Source organism: Suricata suricatta, chromosome 9 (genome assembly GCF_006229205.1).
Source record: "Suricata suricatta isolate VVHF042 chromosome 9, meerkat_22Aug2017_6uvM2_HiC, whole genome shotgun sequence".
NCBI lineage: Eukaryota > Metazoa > Chordata > Mammalia > Carnivora > Herpestidae > Suricata > Suricata suricatta.
Window position 1 is genome coordinate 68,562,933 of NC_043708.1, and position 17,431 is coordinate 68,580,363.

Sequence of the window (17,431 nt, forward strand, 5' to 3'; positions counted from 1 at the left end):
CTAGGACGCGTGCCACTCACTGGCACTGCCCGGGCTCGAGCCCGGCTGCAAGGTAGGGCCGGGGCGTGGGGCGCCGAGCGGACGAGGCAGAGGCCAGGGAGGGGGTGGTGGTGGGGGAGATGCGGCTGCTGCAGCCGCGGCGGTCAAGGCGCCCGGCGCTCGGTCCGGTGCGGGCGGCCAGGGCAAGGGACCCCGCTGCGGGGCTGGAGGAGGAGGCAGGCGCCCCGAGGGATGCTTGCAAGTTGGCGGGCGGCGGGAGAGGGGGCTGCGCGCCCCGGCGCAGCTGCTTTGTGCGCGCAGAGGGGGACTCGGTCCCTGATTTTCCCCCCGAGCCTGGGACCCGGTGTGCGGGGAGGTTTGAGCTAGCTGCGGAGCAGAGCAGTTTCCTCGGAGAAAGTTGAGGCTGGAGCCCTCCTTTCGGCACTGTCCCCGCGGTAGGATGAGTCCCGAGGGTGCTGCCCGGAGGCCCCAGAGTGGAGGAGCCGAGTGGGTCGCTGCGCCCCTGGGCTGAGTTCCTCCACCCCTGGCTGAAATGTGCGAGTCGCCCGATCTTCGCTTCTCTGGCGTCTTCTAGGAAAACCATTCATCCCTAAACTGAGGTAGGCTGCCTGGGCGGCCCGGTGCCCTGCCTCCAGGGCTTGTAGCCGGGCTCAGCCCCTTCCCCAACCTCCGACGTGGCGAAGGACTCGGGGTTCCGAGTTCGCGCTGGTAGCGCGCGCCAGAATCGAGCCCTCCACACATGGGGCAACATGGCTGGGGTAGGTGGCTGATAGAGTTCTCCCTCCAGCCTTCCCTCAGGTTTACAGCACCCCACCAACCCCACCCTGTTCATCTTCGCAGAGGGCAGGACTTGAAGGGAAGGGCCAGGTGGAGAGTTTGAGTTGACATTTTGATCCTTAGGAGAGGGTGCCTGGATTGTATCTGCCATGGGCTCTGGCCCCAGGACTTCATAATGAATTCGCTCCTTTATTATTCTTCCCCGGGGACTGGGTGGGAAAGAATAGGGCCAGTGGGTCTACCAGGATGTCCGCCTCCTTCCTCGAGCTCTTAAGATCGATTTGCAGGCCACCCCACGACCCTGAAACTGGCATTGTGCAGATTGCCAGGGTGTGGAGGATGCTGCCGCTTTTTTCTGGGTCCACTTTTTTCACTTCTTGTTTTGAGTTTTGGGGTTTTGCCTGCACAGTCAGAGCTGCGCTGTCATAACCCCGGGTGGTGGGGGGGGGAGAGGGGGGAGGAGTGGTGGTGGAGAAGCTTCAGCCAGGCAGTGAGCCGCTGTTCGCCTCAGAGGCTGCTAGTGGGAATTGGTCCAGAAATGATTATGCAGGCTAGAAATATGCCTCTATCTTTTTTTTTTCTTTTTTGGCTGAACACCTTGGCTGTTGGGTTTGTGTGTTAAGTTCTTAAAGGGGTACCCACACACTGCTCAAGTCCCGTGTTTCAGGGGTTGACCTTTTCTGCTGCACGTTTTTTTTTTTTCCTTTGCTGTTTCCTTGGGGTTAATCTGCTTTGGGGCAGATTTCCAGCTGTGGGAATCACAGGGTGTGGGTACACAGGTTCTAGAGTCAGATCTGAGGTCAAGTTTTAGCTTTACAGCTGATGACGGTGCTGATAGACAGATAGCCACTCTGAACTTCAGTTTCCTCTTCTGTCTAATCTGGACACTAGTAGCCTTATCTTCTTTCATTGGAGGGTTGTTGTGAGACTTGGATGAGATCACAAAAATGAAAGTTCTAAGAAAACTTGGAAACACCATTCATGTCTTATTGTGGTGGTGCTCTTTACTCAGTTTTTCCGAATTAACTAATTGTTTCAATTATAACAGGATATCTAAGTCTTCTCCCCTCTACCCCCTCCTTACTGAGAGGTTTAGTTGCTCAGGTCTTTGGAAATCGCTGTTTATCTTTTTTTTTTTTTTTTTTTTCTCTCTTTTCCCTAAAATCCACCTCTCTTGATTTTAAGGGTTGAGGCTCTAGTCCTCCTTTTTATCTGAGGGAAGCAGCGTGGTGTGGATGAGGAGATCCCAGGGTTGCCTTATGAATGTTCAGAGTCCTGGGTCCCCAGATTGACTCTCAGCAAGACCCCTGTTCCACCGTAAGGTTGATGAGTCAGCAGGCCCTGGGCTGGAGCTCTGGCTTGGCCTCTAACAGTGACCTTGAACTAAAGACGCAACCTTTCATCAGTCTGTGAGATTAAGCACCAGTAATCATCAGACAGGAACAGGTGGGATTTCCTCTCGGGTCGTAAGGGTTTGACCAGGCTCCTGAGCCCCCCTTGCTGCATCTTCCCTAGTCCTGGGGCTGGAGTTCTCAAGAAGGAGCATCACAGTCAACCGGAGGGCTTGTTAGAGGCACCTGGCTGGCTCAGCCAGTGGAGTGTGAGACTCTTGATCCTGGGTTTGTGAGTTCGGGCCCCATGTGGAAATAGAGATTACTTTAAAAATAAACTTTAAAAAAAAAAACCCCAACAAAGATTGCTGGGCTGCACTGCTTAGAGTCTCTGTAGGTCTAGGATTGAGGGAAGGGGCTACAATAATTTGCATCTCCAGCTAGCTCCCAGTGATGCCAATGCTGCCAGTCTGGGTACCATGCTAACGGAATTACTGACTTACCAGGTGAGAGACAGTGAGAGAGAGATGACGTTTGTTCTAAAATATCATTATTTTAATACCTCACATACAGAGATAGGGTACTTTAGGAACTTGCCTAAAGCATTTTATATTTCCAATACCTGTGCCACTTGCCATTGTCCAGTTTTAATAATTCTGATTGCATTTCATTTTTTTAAGTTTATTTATTTACTTAGAAAGTGTGAGCACAAACCGGAGAGGGGCAGAGAGAGGGAGAGAGAGGGAATCTCAAGCACGCTCCCCATTGTCAGCACAGATCCCTACACAGGGCTCCATCTCACAAACCCTGAGATTATGACCTGAGCCGCAATCAAGAGTCAGAAGCTTAAGGGACTGAGCCACCAAGGTGCTAACCCCCCCTCCCATGCCCACCCTGATTGCTCTTCAGATGAGTGGATTTTACACAAAAAAGGTAGGATCCCCCCCTTCTTCTCACACTGTAAAATACTTAGTCCCTGGTTTTTAGGTCACTCTTGAGTAGACTGAGATCAGTGACCTTGATATTGATAAATCTGGCAGCTACCCTATTCCTTTCCTCGGGGATCTCAGACATTTGTGCAGAGGACTTGCATAAAGTTATGGCAGCTCGAACCTTAAGATTGGAGAACAGGCTGAATTGCTATAAGCAAGCTTTAGTAAAACTGGCAATGTGGTGCCTTCTCTGAATGGACAGCGTACCCAGGCGGGGAGGCAGGAGCAGGTGACGTATACTCCGTGACAGATAGATGTTCTGTGGTGGGCAGCCCTGGCAAAGGCCTTCCATTCCTTCTGTCAAATGGTGGTGTTGGCAGTGACTGAGATCCTCTCTCTGCAGGGGAGGAAGGCCAACTTTCACGGGCAGCCGTGCTGTGTCCGTGCCTCTCTGTGTCCTTTCACTGATAATCAAGCACTTGTTTGGGCACTGCCCAATCTTAAGCTTTTCTCCTTGTCCCCCAAGCGAGGGTGTTGGGGAGAGAGCTCACCAGGACTAGCTGTGGCCTTGAACTTCAGCTGCTGTGTATCAGAGAGGCCTTAGGAGGGAGCCTGCCTGTGTGAGTCAGGAGGGCTCCTGAGGTGCCATCCTAGAGAAAGAATAAGGTCATGTAGCACCCAGATGACTCGGTCTAAGAGGAGGTCAGCACTTGAACACATTCTCGTGGTGACGTGCCAGACAGAAGCCGGCCTGCCCATCGAGCTTTATCTTAGCTTTCCATTTGTGCTTTGTTTTACTTTTAAAATGATTAGCACTAGAGAGACCGATCAGTAAGGTCAGAAACCTATTCAAAAACTCAAGTGTGCCATTTAGTGTTTTAGTAGATAAAAAAAACAACAAGGCCCATGCCTGTCTTCCTGATGCTAATCAGCCCTCAGTGATGAAACCACCTTCCGGTTGTAATTCTTAAGTTTTACTTGCTAATTTAAATGGTTTCTCCTACTTAGCATGAGTAGGGTACGTTTCCATTTTCAAATTCTTTCCCATAAGTTGATGTTTATATTTTGGGTGTTACCCCTACTTTTCACTGCTAGGAGTCTTTCCAATGTGGGGGAGGCTTCTTTCCTTATCACCAACGTCGTTTGCTGCTTTTCTTAGTGCATGACCGCTTGGTGTCTTCAGTCCCTTGGATAAGTCTGTTGTGAGAACCTCGTCATGATGCTTTTCTCTTTGATCCTCAGGGCTGTTGGTCCTGGGCCATAGAGAGTCTCTACCCACTCCTGGAACACCGTTCCCCACCACCTTCCTAGGATCCTGCTTCAACTAAAACCCGGGTTTACGGCACTAGCTCGATTCCAAGATGCATTTCCTGCCCCTCGCAATTCATCCTTTTCCAATTTCAGAACCTGGATGGGTCTTCACAATTATGAACACCTTTAATGTATGTTTTTCTTTTTTCTTTTTCTGTAAACTGACACGCAAATAGAGCGGCCTCCAATTGACAACATCCTAAAACAAAGCAAATTTGACTCCTTCCACCAGTAGAAAATACGGTTTCTACCCCATGCTGTCCAGCTGATAGAGTTAAGCTGCAATTGAATTAGCTCAGCAGTTTTCCAGAGTAAGTCCTGAGAAGAATGCTATCGGGGAGGCGTTAATAGGTGTGCTCTTGAAAAGGGCAGATCAATTTGGAAGCACTGCCTGTTATTTTTCCCTCTTAGAGATTCTCAACATGTGCATCATCATATCAAAGTCTCTCAGAAGTCCTAGAGTTAGCAGTCCCAACAATTGTGTTTACTCAATTAAACGCTTCCCAGAACACAGTTTTGAGGTTATATGTGGATCTTTCCGTACTCCGTTACCAAATTAACACATTCTCACAATTCTGATGTTATTTAACATTGACTGTGGATGGGGTTGGTTTCACCTAGTATCTCCCAAGAATATAGGGCATTCACTAATATGAATATTCATTAATTAATGGCTCTATAGGTGATTACTGGTTTTTTATTTCAGGTTAGAGAGAAGCCATTGTATGCTGTGGTGGCTAAGAAAATCTCCGTGGAGGGGACTGATAATATAAATGATGGGTGGTTGTGCTTTTGTAGAGAAGAGAAGGGTGTTTTCGTTTGGTGGCATAATGTGGTGGTGGTCAGAGACCCTGTTTTTCCTTGATTCTGTGAATTTGCCAAAGTAGCCATGAGTTCTGGTGACCATGGACGAGCTGCTGGTAGATAAAGAGTAGGGGAGGCACAATGCTCAGGTTGAAAACAAGGAAGAGTATATGGAATATCAAGAGAGAAAGTGTTTCTAGGCCTTTAGAGGAAAGTTGGTCCAAGTAGAGAAGAAAGTCCAGCTAACGAGTCTTGGGTGTTTGGGAGATGAGCTTTCTAGGAAGAGGGGTTGTGACTGGAGTTTCAGAAATAGCACAAAGAAAGAACTCTTACAGGCCAACAATAAAAAGGCAACCCAACTTTAAAATGGACAATGGCTTCAAATAGATAGTTCTTCAAAGAAGATATACAGATGGCCAATAAGTAAATGAAAAGATGTTCAACACCATTTAGTCATTGGGGATATACATCAAAACCACAATGAGATATCACCTCACACCTATCAGTTTGGCTGTGATCAGAAAGACCTATAATATCAACTGTCGGTGAGGATGTGGAAAAGTCGGTGGTGGGAAGGTAAAATAACAGCCACTTTGGAAATCAGGTGGTAACTCAAAATGTTAGAGGTACTTCATGGCCAGTTTCTAGGTATATCCCCAAGAGAGCAGAAAACATGTTCACACAAACATTTGTACACAGATGTTCACAGTAGCATTACTCATAATAGCCCCAAAATGGAAACAACCCAGATATCTACCAGTGGATGAATGGGTAAACAGAATGTGGTGTGTCCACACAATAGAATATTGTTCAGCCATGAAAAGGAGTGACGTTTGATTCATGCTACATGGATGAATCTTGAAAACATGCTTTATGATGGGGTGCCTGGGTGGCTCAGTCAGTTAGGTGTCTGACTTTGGCTCAGGTCATGATCTCACATGTGTTTGAACCCCACGTCGGGCTCTGTGCTGACAGCTAGCTCAGAGCCTGGAGCCTTCCTCGGATTCTGTGTCTCCCTCTCTCTCTGCCCCTCCCTGCTCATTCACTGTTTCTCTCAGTCTCTCAAAAATATACAAACATTAAAAAAAAAATGCTAAGTGGTGAAAAAGAATGAAATCATGCCATTTGCAGTAACATGGATGGAACTGGAGGGTATTATGCTAAGTGAAAGGAGTCAGTCAGAGAAAGACAAATATGTTTTCACTCACACGTAGATTTTTAAAAACTTAACAGAAGACCATGGGGGAAGGGAAGAGGAAAAAAGTACAAACAGAGAGGGAGGGAGCAAACCATGAGAGACTCGCAAATACAGAGAGCAAACTGAGAGTTGATGGGGGGTGAGGGAGGGGGAAAGTGGTGGTGGGCCTTGAGGAGGGCACTTGTTGGGATGAGCACTGGTGTTTTATGGAAGCCAATTTGACAATACATTATGTTAAAACAAGGGGGAAAAGAAAAGAAAACATGCTGTATGAAAGGCCAGACACAAAAGGCCACAGCTGTATGATTCCATTTATATGAAATATCCAGAACGTGCAAATCTGTAATGTCAGAAGGTACATTGGGGGTTGCCAGGAGCTAGGGGAGGGGGCAGGGGAGTAACTGCTGATGGGTATAGGCTTCTTTTTGGGGTGACGAAAAATTCCTCTCTAATGGAATCAGAACGGTGATGATGACGCAACTTTGTGAGTACTCTAACAACTGTTGAACTGTACATTCTAAAAGAGTTAATTTTATAGTGTGTGACTTATATCACAATAAAAAAAAATAGCAAGAAGGCTCCTGGCTGGAGCAAAAGGAGAAAAATGAGAAAAAAAGTGGTGAGAGAGATCTAGGTATTCATTTCAGGCCAGATTTTCTTTTGTGGGGAAAAATAATCTAGATCATTCCTTCGACCTTGCTTGTCTTTGGGCCTTCTAGGGTTTTCCTGTTGCTCTTTGATCCAAAGGTCCTTTTCCTGAATTAAGAGGATTTTGTTCCAGCTTGCTCCTGAGTCAGTGGGACAGTTTTGGTGGCAGATGCCTTGTGATCTTCAGTTTGGAGAATGTTTCTGGACTTCCCTCCAGAGGCGCATTCCATGCTTAGGCTTCCTGGTTGTGAACCACCCAAGGGTCATAGGTTGTACTGACTTGGCAGCTTATGTTCAGCTTCTCCCTTAAGATTTGGCTGTGGTGGGTGCTGTAGTGTCATCTTGCAGTTTGTGGAGCTCTGTCAAGACTTCCCTTTAGAGGTGCCTGGTTGGCTCAGTCGGTTGGGCTTCCGTCTTCAGCTCAGATCATGATCTCACAGTTCGTGGGTTCAAGCCCCACATCGGGCTCTGTGCTCACAGCTAGCTCAGAGCTTGGAACCTGCTTCAGATTCTGTGTCTCCCTCTCTCTCTCTGACCCTCCTCTGCTCACTCGCTCATGCTCTCTCTCAAAAATAAATAAAACATTTAAAAAAAATTAAAAAAACTACTTCCCTTTAAAAAAAATCTCGGGTGCCTTGGGTGGCTCAGTCCGTTGAGTGACTTTGGCTCAGGTCATGATCTCATGGTTCATGAGTTCGAGCCCCACACTGGGCTCTGTGCTGACAGCTCAGAACCTGGAGACTGCTTCAGATTCTGTATCTCCCTCTCTCTGCCCCTCCCCTGCTCATGCTCTGTCTGTCTGTCTGTCTCTCTCTCTCTCAAAAAATAAATAAAAATATTAAAAAAAGAAATCTCTGTATTAAGCAGGGTTTGGGTACCTCTTGGCATCACACCAGCATCAATGTATTTGGATCCAAAAGTCATAATACTAAATGAGTTTTTAATACCATCTCAATAGAGAAGTTTCTCTCTCTGTAGGGGCATGACGTAGCTGGGCTTCTCAGACTCCTGAGCAGCAGCCCTGGGGATTTTGTTGAAGTGCTGAATCTGATTCAGTGGGCCTGGGTGGGGCCTGAGACACCGCAGTTTTAACAAGCCCCCATTGATGTGGTTGCTGCTGGACCACTTCTACTTGGAGTAGAAGCTGATGCAGTGTGGAGCAGGTGGCATTGGACTCAGACAGAACCGGACAGGAGGTGTGGCAGGGCCACCAGATTGCTCAGGGGCCTCGGGCAAGGTATGTAACATCTGAGCCACAACTTTCTTTCTTTCTTATTATTATTCAAGTTAATATATAGTGTAGGTTTGGCTTCAGGAGTAGAACCCAGTGATTTCTCTCTTACGTATGCCCATCCCCAAAAGTGCCCTTTTTAATGCCCATCACCCATTTAACCTCCCCCCCATTCCAGCACCCCTCAGTTTATTCTCTGTATTTAAGAGTCTCTTATGGTTTCTTCCCTCTCTTGTTTTTATCTTATTTTTGCTTTCCTTCCCCTCTGTTCATCTGTTGAGTTTCTCAAATTCCATATATGAGTGATCATATGATATCTTTCTCTGATTTATTTTGCTTAGCATAATACATGCAAGTTCTAACCACATTGTTGTAGATGGCAAGGTTTCGTTCTTTTTCATTGCCAAGTAGTATTCCATTGTATGTATATATGACATCTTCTTTATCCTTTCATCAGTTGATGGACATTTAGATGATTTTTTTTAATGTTTATTTATTTTTGAGAGAGAGACAGAGTGCAAGCAGGGGAGGGGCAGAGAGAGAGGGAGACACAGAATCTGAAGCAGGCTCCAGGCTCTGAGCTGCCAGCACAGAGCCCGATGCTGGGCTTGAATTCATGAACTGTGAGGTTGTGACCTGAGCTGAAGTTGGATGCTTAACTGACTGAGCCACCGAGGCACCCCATGGACTCTTTCCATAATTTGAACCACAGCTTTCTTATCTGTCTGATCAGACTAAGATCTAAGGCATTTTTGCCTTTTCCTTCCCTCAAGGGCTGGGAACTCCATGGTTAAGACTGTGGGAAAGATATGTATGGAAGAAAGCCAAGGGCTTCACAGAGGTGTTTGATTTGTGTGGATGCAGTGGAGAGAAGTTGTAGGGGACAGTGTATGAATCCTAGTCCTCGGGGCAACATTAATTTGCTTATTGGTTTTCAAATGACCGTAGCTTTGGTAAAGTCAGTGTGTTAGTCTCAGCTAAGTCCGGATACCTTTTAGTCAAGGTATCGGGCCTTTACTCAGCTTTCCTGGAGTTGGTTTCTTTTTGACCAGAAGGTCATCCCTCAACTGCTCAGTTGGTGCTTGCATTCCTCACCTAGCTGCCTTCCCCCCTCATCTACTGACCTTTATCTCATGCAGATGAGAGGAAATGGAGCTAAAATGTAAGCCATGGAGCCTTGAGAGCAGCGTGAGTGAAAGTTTCTGGGGATGAGGGTGACAATGTTTACTTCATTGACGAGGTGTTTCGTTAATTTGCCTTCCATGAGTCTGTTAACTCTGGGAAGGTTGGATTGAATTAGATCGATGGGTAACAACCGAAGAGGAAGAATCGGGAACTACATCTTGGCGCTGGCTGTAGCTTTCCCACCTGAGCCTGTATCACTTGTCCTCACTGGCATCAGTTTCCTCTGTTATTGGGGACCGAGAATAGCCCTGGTGGCCTGGCTCACAGGGCTGGCTTTTGAGGCCGGCATGACTGGCACCAGGAAGGGCATCCTGAGCTCCAAGAGGGCACACCTGCGTGAGGTATGCCCTGTCGCTCCCCAGTGCCGGCTTAGGTAATGGCATCCATGTAGGGTTACACAAGGTGACTTGTGTTTTGTTAACTTTTGTTCTGTTTCTATCTCGTTTATCATCATTTGACATGAGAGGAAATAAGAGAACGTGTTTACTTTTCAATTAAGTTGATAGATCCTTCACTTTCTAGAGGGAAAAAATTCGCACAAACAGTTCCTAAGGTTTTAACAAAACCCCAAATGCAGTAAATCAAGCTAGTTTCCAAGCCTTCACAGCCTGAAATTCATCGCTTTCCTAAGGATGGTAATTTCACCCTATGAGGCCCTGTTTTACCATCTTGTTTGACTGTTTTGTGGATTGTCGTGTGTGGATATTTCGTGCCTTATTTTGAAGAAAACAAGATCGTTCACCCTGTTACAGCACTAGGGCTGAGCATTTAAACTGATGTCACGCGGGCGGCTCAGTCGGTTGAACGTCTGACTTCGGCTCAGGTCACAGTTTGTGAGTTTGAGCCACACGTTGGGCTCTGTGCTGACAGCTCAGAGCCTGGAGCCTGTTTCCGATTCTGTGTTTCCCTCTCTCTCTGCCCCTCCCCTGCTCATGATCTGTCTCTCTCTGTCTCTCAAAAATAATAAATGTTTAAAAAAATTTTTAAAAAACCTGATGTCGTGTCAATATCAAATAATCAAAGATAAGGTATTCAGGTTGCAGCCTAATACACTAGGTCTCACTGGCGCTTACTGCTCTTCTGAAAGGTGGAGGTGGAGTGTCACTCAAAGTGGACAGATCTGATTTCTGAGGTGAGTGACTGTGTGTGCTCTAATCTGGTCGCCTCTCCTGACCGCTGTTGGTGAGGAAGCTTGGTCAGAGAGGTTATGCGTCGGCAAGCTCTGTGGGTTTTTTTATTTTTTTATTTTTTGCAATTTATATATATAGTTTTTTAAATAGTTTATTGTCAAGTTCTTTTCCATACAACACCCAGTACTCTTCCCCACAAGTGCCCTCCTCCAACACCACCACCTCTTTTTCCCCCTCCCCCTTCAACCCTCAGTTCATTTTCAGCCTTCAATAGTCTCTCAGGTTTTGCGTCCCTCTCTCTCCCCAACTCTCTCTCCCTCTTCCCCTCCCCCTGGTCCTCCATTAGGTTTCTCCTGTTCTCCTGTTAGACCTATGAGTGCAAACATATGGTTTCTGTCCTTCTCTGCCTGACTTATTTCGCTTAGCATGACACCTTCAAGGTCCATCCACTTTCCTACAAATGGCCATACGTCATTCTTTCTCATTGCCATGTAATACTCCATTGTGTATATATACCACATCTTCTTGATCCACTCATCAGGTGACAGACATTTAGGCTCTTTCCATGATTTGGCTATTGTTGACATTGCTGCTATGAACATTGGGGTACATGTGCTCCTATGCATCAGCACTTCTGTATCCCTTGGGTAAATGGGGGAGTTCTATGGATAGCTTTTTGAGGAACCTTCACACTGTTTTCCAGAAGCTCTGTGTTTTTAGACCACCTGGCAATGTGTTGCTTCACTCAGTCTCAGGTGAAAGCCAGCAGTGCCTAGTGGTTGAGAAGTTAATATTATTCTCGAAGAACTTCATCTACTCTATCATTAAGTCGCAATAAGGAAGCTGTCCTGCTAAGGAGGAGCTCCGTATATAAAGCCAGGTGTTCCTGAAGTAAGGAAGGCCTTTTAAATTAAATCCTTACACAACTGTATAACAATAGTTATTTAAAAAAAAAAAACTACCCTAAAGATAGAAATTTAGTGCTTATAAAAAGAGCCCAATGCTCATAAAATGGGCATATTTCCAAATTCATCCACATTGCCAACCACACAGTCACTGGTCTCTCTAGTAGCTGATTTGTAAAAATGGGACCGGGAATTCTGGACTCAGACAGCTTGTTTAGGAACAGCCCTTCCTCTCAAGCCCCGCTGGACTGTGAGTTCCTCCAAAGGCTGGGATCTTCATTTTTGTACCCCTGAGGCCTAGCACGTCTGGCCCATAGGAGAGAATCAATAAAAATAAATGGAGCTGGACAGCTGCTCTCTCCTGGGATTCCCCTCCACTGTCTAGTTCATTTGTTTTCTGTCAGTATATCATTTTTACTATTTAATATCTCCCTAGAGGTTATGACGTGCTAACATAGTACATGGTTCTAAGCACTTCACAGATGCTGATTCCTTTTGTCTGCACGACCCTCAGAGGTAGGTACTGTTGTATATTCATCCCTACTTTACAGCTGAAGAGTGTGTTCCAAAAGCGAGCTGAAAAGCGCTGTGTTTAAGATGGAAAGCTCATTATAGAGCAGCTCATGATACAGCTGTGCAAATGAAAAGTCCAATAACTCATGTTGGCGTGGAAATTCCACAAAGAACCTATGCTGCTGGCCCCTAAAACTCTTGAAAGTAACCCCCCAGAGCTCCTCAGAATCTCCCTAACTCTCCTCGGTTTCACCCGCTTTCCCACTGCATCCGCTGCGTATGTGGTCACGTCCTGTGGGTTTATGGTTTGTGGTCCACAAAGCGCTCTCACGGGGTCTCCTCTGAGACTCCTAATCACCCAGCTGCTTTCTCTAGATGAGAGCAGCGAGGCCTGGAGAGTCAAGATCCCTCCAGGGCATGGCTCATCACCCTCGGCCTGAGTGCTTACGTAAATTTATGCTAAGGGACAGTTGAATTGGTCTGCCCTGTTTGGCTTTGCACAGGAGGAGGCAAAGAGATGGGTTTGCTTTAAAAAAAAATTGTTTTTTCTTTATGTTTCACATACACACAGAAACAAGTGCTAATTCCACTCCACGAACACATCGAGTTAGTCTTAGCACAGGTCAGGAGAGGGAGAGCCACTCCCAGCCCAGAGTCTCTCCTTGTGCCGGATGGTTCCCTCCAGCTCCACGGGAGCCACGGTCCTGACTTCTAGTAGCATGGGTCACTTTTGCCTCTTTCTGAGTTTTATATGAATACAGTCATTCTTTTGTATTCTTTTGTGTCTGCCTTCTTTCTCTCGGTATTGGGAGGTGCAGCCTTGTTGCTCATGTGGCAGAAGCTGGAATGTGTTCTGTTGTGTTAATATACCACAGTGACTGGTTACGGACATTTGAGGGGTCTCCCGTTTGGGGCTGTTATAAATCATGCTGCTGTGGGCATTCATGGATATATTTCTTTGGTGCACAGAGGTATGAATTTCGGGAGTGTGGGTGTGGGGATGATTGCCGGGCCCTATGAAATGAGTGTGTTTAGCTTTAGTAGCTACAGCCAGGCAGTTTTCCAGTACGCCATTCAATTTATAGTCCCATCTGGTGTGAATGAAGAGTCCCCCTTCTCTATTTTCTTGCCAGTACTGAGTTTGATAAGTCATTTTAATTTTAGCTCTTCACATGTTTATGTGGGGGGGGGTCTCTTCTTATGGTTTAAATTCATATATTCCTAGGGCACCTGGGTGGCTCTGTCTGCTAAGCGACCGATTTCAGCTCAGGTCACAATCTAACGGTTCATGAGATCGAGCCCCATGTCAGGCTCTATGCTGACAGCTCAGAGCCTGGAGCCTGCTTCTAATTCTGTCTCTCCCTCTCTTTCTGCCCTTCCCCTGCTTGCACTCTGCCCCTCTCTCTCAAAAATAAATAAACATTAAAAAAATTTAAATTCATATATCCCTTATCTCCTTGTGAAGCTTGGTGTCTTCGCATGTGTATATTAGTATTTGGATATCCTCTTTTGTTAAGTGCCTGTTCAGATCTTGCCTATTTTTCAACTGTGTGGTTTGTTTTACTTTTTAAAACAAAGTGAGAATTCTATAGAAGCATCTGTGAAAAGTCCTTGAAATCACCTGTCAGTGCTGTCTGATTGTATTCTCAGATACAGTTTCTGGAGAGTCCCCACTGAGGGAGTCACAGCTAGACAGAGTGGGTGAGGACATGAAGAGGCATGTCCCTTAGCAGGGAACGTGCCAAGAAGCCGGAGAGTCCCAGGGTGTGTGGCTCATGGCAGTTGTGAAGTTGTGAGACCACCTGAAAGGTTAAAAGCACTTAACCTCCAGATGAATTTGCCTTTTATGGGAGCCACTTGGGATGATTGTGGACCAACTCCAAAAGTATTGCTGAAAACAGTTCTGGAATTGCTTTGAGGACGTTGTTTTGGATATTTTTAGTTGGTTTTAAAAATGCCCGTTGAGCCTGTATTTGATTTGGGGAAAGAGCAGAAGACCTCCCAGAACCCAATCTAGTGAGTAAGGAGGGTACTTCAATGGGTGGCTTAAAAACACAACCTTATTTATGAGACTTGCCTGCAAGGGAGGAACTTCCCTGTTTGGGTGAAGAGAAGATGGATCGGGGAGAAGGCCCTGCACTAAGTACCGTACTCTCCTGATCTCTTGTCATATTTTTTTTTTTTTACTGTTTTAATTTATTTTTGAGAGAGAGAGAGAGACAGCGTGAGCAGGGGCAGAGAGAGAGGGAGACGCAGAATCCGAAGACAGGCTCCACGCTCTGAGCTGTCAGCACAGAGCCCGACGTGGGGCTCAGACCCATGAACTGTGAGATCATGACCTGAGCCGAGGTCGGACGCTTAACAAACTGAGCCACCCAGGCGCCTCATGATCTCTTGTCATCTTTCCAGTAACATGGGACCTACTTAATGCTGTTAGAGATGGAAAGTCAGATTTAGAAAGAAAAGGAGAGCATGATTTAGGAGTCCAGCCCAGCTTACCCGGGGGCTGCTAGCTTTGCTTTTTCCTACCCTGCCTCCCCTCTGACAAAGTGTTGAAGGAATTTCAAAATGTTATAGCCAGAAAAACATGTGCTGCTGGTGAAGATCTGTTACAGACCCCCAGAAGCTGCCCCCTATGGCTTTGAGGGGACAGAAGTCAGTCAGGCTCAGGGCACTTGTCCCTCCCAAACAATACCTGGGGCCTGTCTGTTCCGGGAGCAGCGTCAGGCCTCTCGCATCCTGCCAGGACTAGTAGTCTGCCTGCTCTTTCTTCTTCCTGACTGGCAAGCAGCCACCCAGGAAATGCTCTTAAGACGTGGTGAGGAATATTGTCACTGTTGAGAACTATATTCTGCATAGACAATAATCTTTTTCCAGATCGGTACTTGTATAAAACCTGAAGAATAGAGGCAGCATGTGACTGAACTCTTTAATAATCATTCATTCTCGCTCTTAAAAGAACATCATCCATCAGTTCTCCCTGAAACCGAGCAGGTTAATGCCTTTGGAGTGCGGTAGGGACCTTGAGAAATTATCCCTGAGAACAATACGCCAGGCAGGCTGTTTCAGATAGACCCTCGGGCACCCCGCTGCCCCTAAGATGGGAAGGTCCTAGCAGAGCCGTGAAGCACCCTTGACCCACCCAGAAGCTTGATCTCACCCTTTCTGACTCACAGACCCCAACAAGCTGGCTCTCTTCCACCGAGACTGGGAATGTCACTAAAAGCTGAGTACATAGAAAGCAGAAGCTCCAACCGAGTTTTCTGCCTCTGGACTTCTCTTGAGATGGCACATAGTACACCAGTTTCTTTGTGTGGTGGTTTCTTTATGCTTAGCACCTATATCCTGCACAGCCTCGGTTTGCAGACAAAGTCCTGGGTGATGGGTAGCCAGATAACCCAATCCTTTCCTCTGCAGATTAGAAGCACATTTCATTCATATCCACACAGTTTTTCCCTGGATAAAATGAGGCGCCTGAGAAAAAAAAGATGTGAGGACGTTTTAATGAAAAACCTTCCCGGCTAAGATACTCGTTTTCCTACCACATTTAATTCCTGTAGAGGAGTCCAGGGTGGGCGTGAAGAGCTGGGTGTTACTAAGGAGCAGCTGTCCCCAGTGACAACACCTGCTGGGCCGCCTCACCTGTTTTCTTAGCAGATCGCATTATCCTAGCACATGTGCAGTTTGTACATCTAGGATTTGGACTTGGCTGGTGGATGTCTGAACTTATTCACCTCCTGCCAAGAGAAAGAAGCTTATAAATAGTGCTTTGTGATTTGAGCTTTACAGGACACTGAGTAAACACAAGATATACATTGTGGTGGGGGCAGGGGAGAGAACCGCCCACATCCTTATTTTTTGAGTGGGTGTAACTAGTGACTAGTTCCTGGATGTGTACCTGGAATATAGGTCACGGTTCCACTGTCGTCTCTGGCAGAGCTACAGTAAACACTGCCTCCTTGTAGGTCACTGTGTTATCTTACAGGTACAAGTGTCTATAAAGTTCTTTTTCCCCGAGAAGTTTTCTACAGAGGTTTTGTTTTGTTGTTTTGGGTTTTTAAAAAAAATTTTTTTAGTGTTTATTTAATTTTGAGAGAGAGCAAGAGCAAGGGAGGGGCAGAAGAGAGGGAGACATAGAATCTAAAGAAGGCTCCAGGCTCTGAGCTGTCAGCACAGAGTCCAGTGTGGGGCTTGAATCCACAAACTGTGAGATCATGACCTGAGCCGAAGGCAACCACTTAACTCACTGAGCCACCCAGGCGCCCCTTGTTTTTTTTTTTTTTTTTTTTTTTTTTTTAATAAGCGGCTTGGTTTGGGAATAAGGTGGTTATTCAGTGAATACCTAAGGCTTCCTTAACATGTTAATCATCACTAATCATTAATCCCTAATCACTGTTGTGTATCAGGCACTGCGCTACGAGTGTTTTGTGGAGGAATGCCTCTCTTGCTAGATGGTGTGTTGCCCAATTCATGAGCTGTTTAACAAAGCCAGTTACATCTTCAAAAAAATGTTTCACGGAGCCTTCCAACTCAGTTAGGTGCCGTCGTTCGCCCCATTTTACAGAAACCAGGGCTGTAGTTCCTTGGTGCTGGGTTCTACAGCCCCTCAATATGATCCTGGGTCAGGCCCTTGAGCACCACACTTGCCATCCTGAGACAGTGAGACACTGAGGGGCTGGACAGATCCGGGGCTGCTCCTGGGACACTGGGTATCGGAAGAGGGAAGATCGGACATTTCTTAATAGAAGGTATATCGATGTGGACAGCGCCTGCATTTTAAATACGCTTAGTTTAGGTGAGCAAAGGGGAAGTTAACTAGAGCAAATTTTGAGAAGAAATGGATTGTTGAGGAGGGGGAGAGATTTCCGTTGCCATTTCAAGGTGGGAGGGTGATATTCAGCTTCATGTAAGCAGGCTGACCTATATCCTAGAAAGGCTTCCGCAGCGATGATGTGTTTATCAGGGGTTCTGAGGAATAGTTTTACCCCGAACAATGGTTTTGTGGGTATTACCTCCTAGCCCTGCCTTTATTGAAGGCAGACATAGATGGGGCCACTCTCCTATGTGGAACCCGACTTCTTTCCTTGCTTACTTCATCTTTGGACTTGGGAGAAGGAGAGAGAGCAAAAGATATGACAGTTCCCCTTCCCTTCCTCACATGGACACCATGTCACAGCGCTGCATTGGGGTGAAGAGACCTTGAGAATTCCCTGGGGAGAATCTCGTGTAAAAGGTGGGAGGTCTGGTTTAAATCCCGTAGGAGTGATTTGTCTGTTTCTTTGTCAGGGCACTCTTTCCATTTTGCTTTGTATCGATCTTGTCTCTGTCTTTTCATTCAGCAAACATGCCTACAAAAACCAGACATGGCTTCTGCTTTTATAAAAAAATTTTTTGAAAGAAACAGTATACAAAAATAACTCCATGAAGTATTCACTGACCGCTAAGTGTTCTAGAGGAGAGGAATGT

General features: G+C 46.4%; 1 protein-coding gene across 1 annotated transcript in view; it reads left to right on the top strand.

The window, feature by feature from the left end:
* The first annotated feature begins 6 nt into the window (after nt 1-6).
* Nucleotides 7-17,431, top strand: part of STXBP6 (syntaxin binding protein 6) — a 246,061-nt gene continuing 228,636 nt past the window's right edge. The window contains exon 1 of the mRNA XM_029951902.1: nt 7-52. The gene's annotated coding sequence lies outside the window, so the exon portion shown is untranslated. The remainder of the gene's footprint in view (nt 53-17,431) is intronic.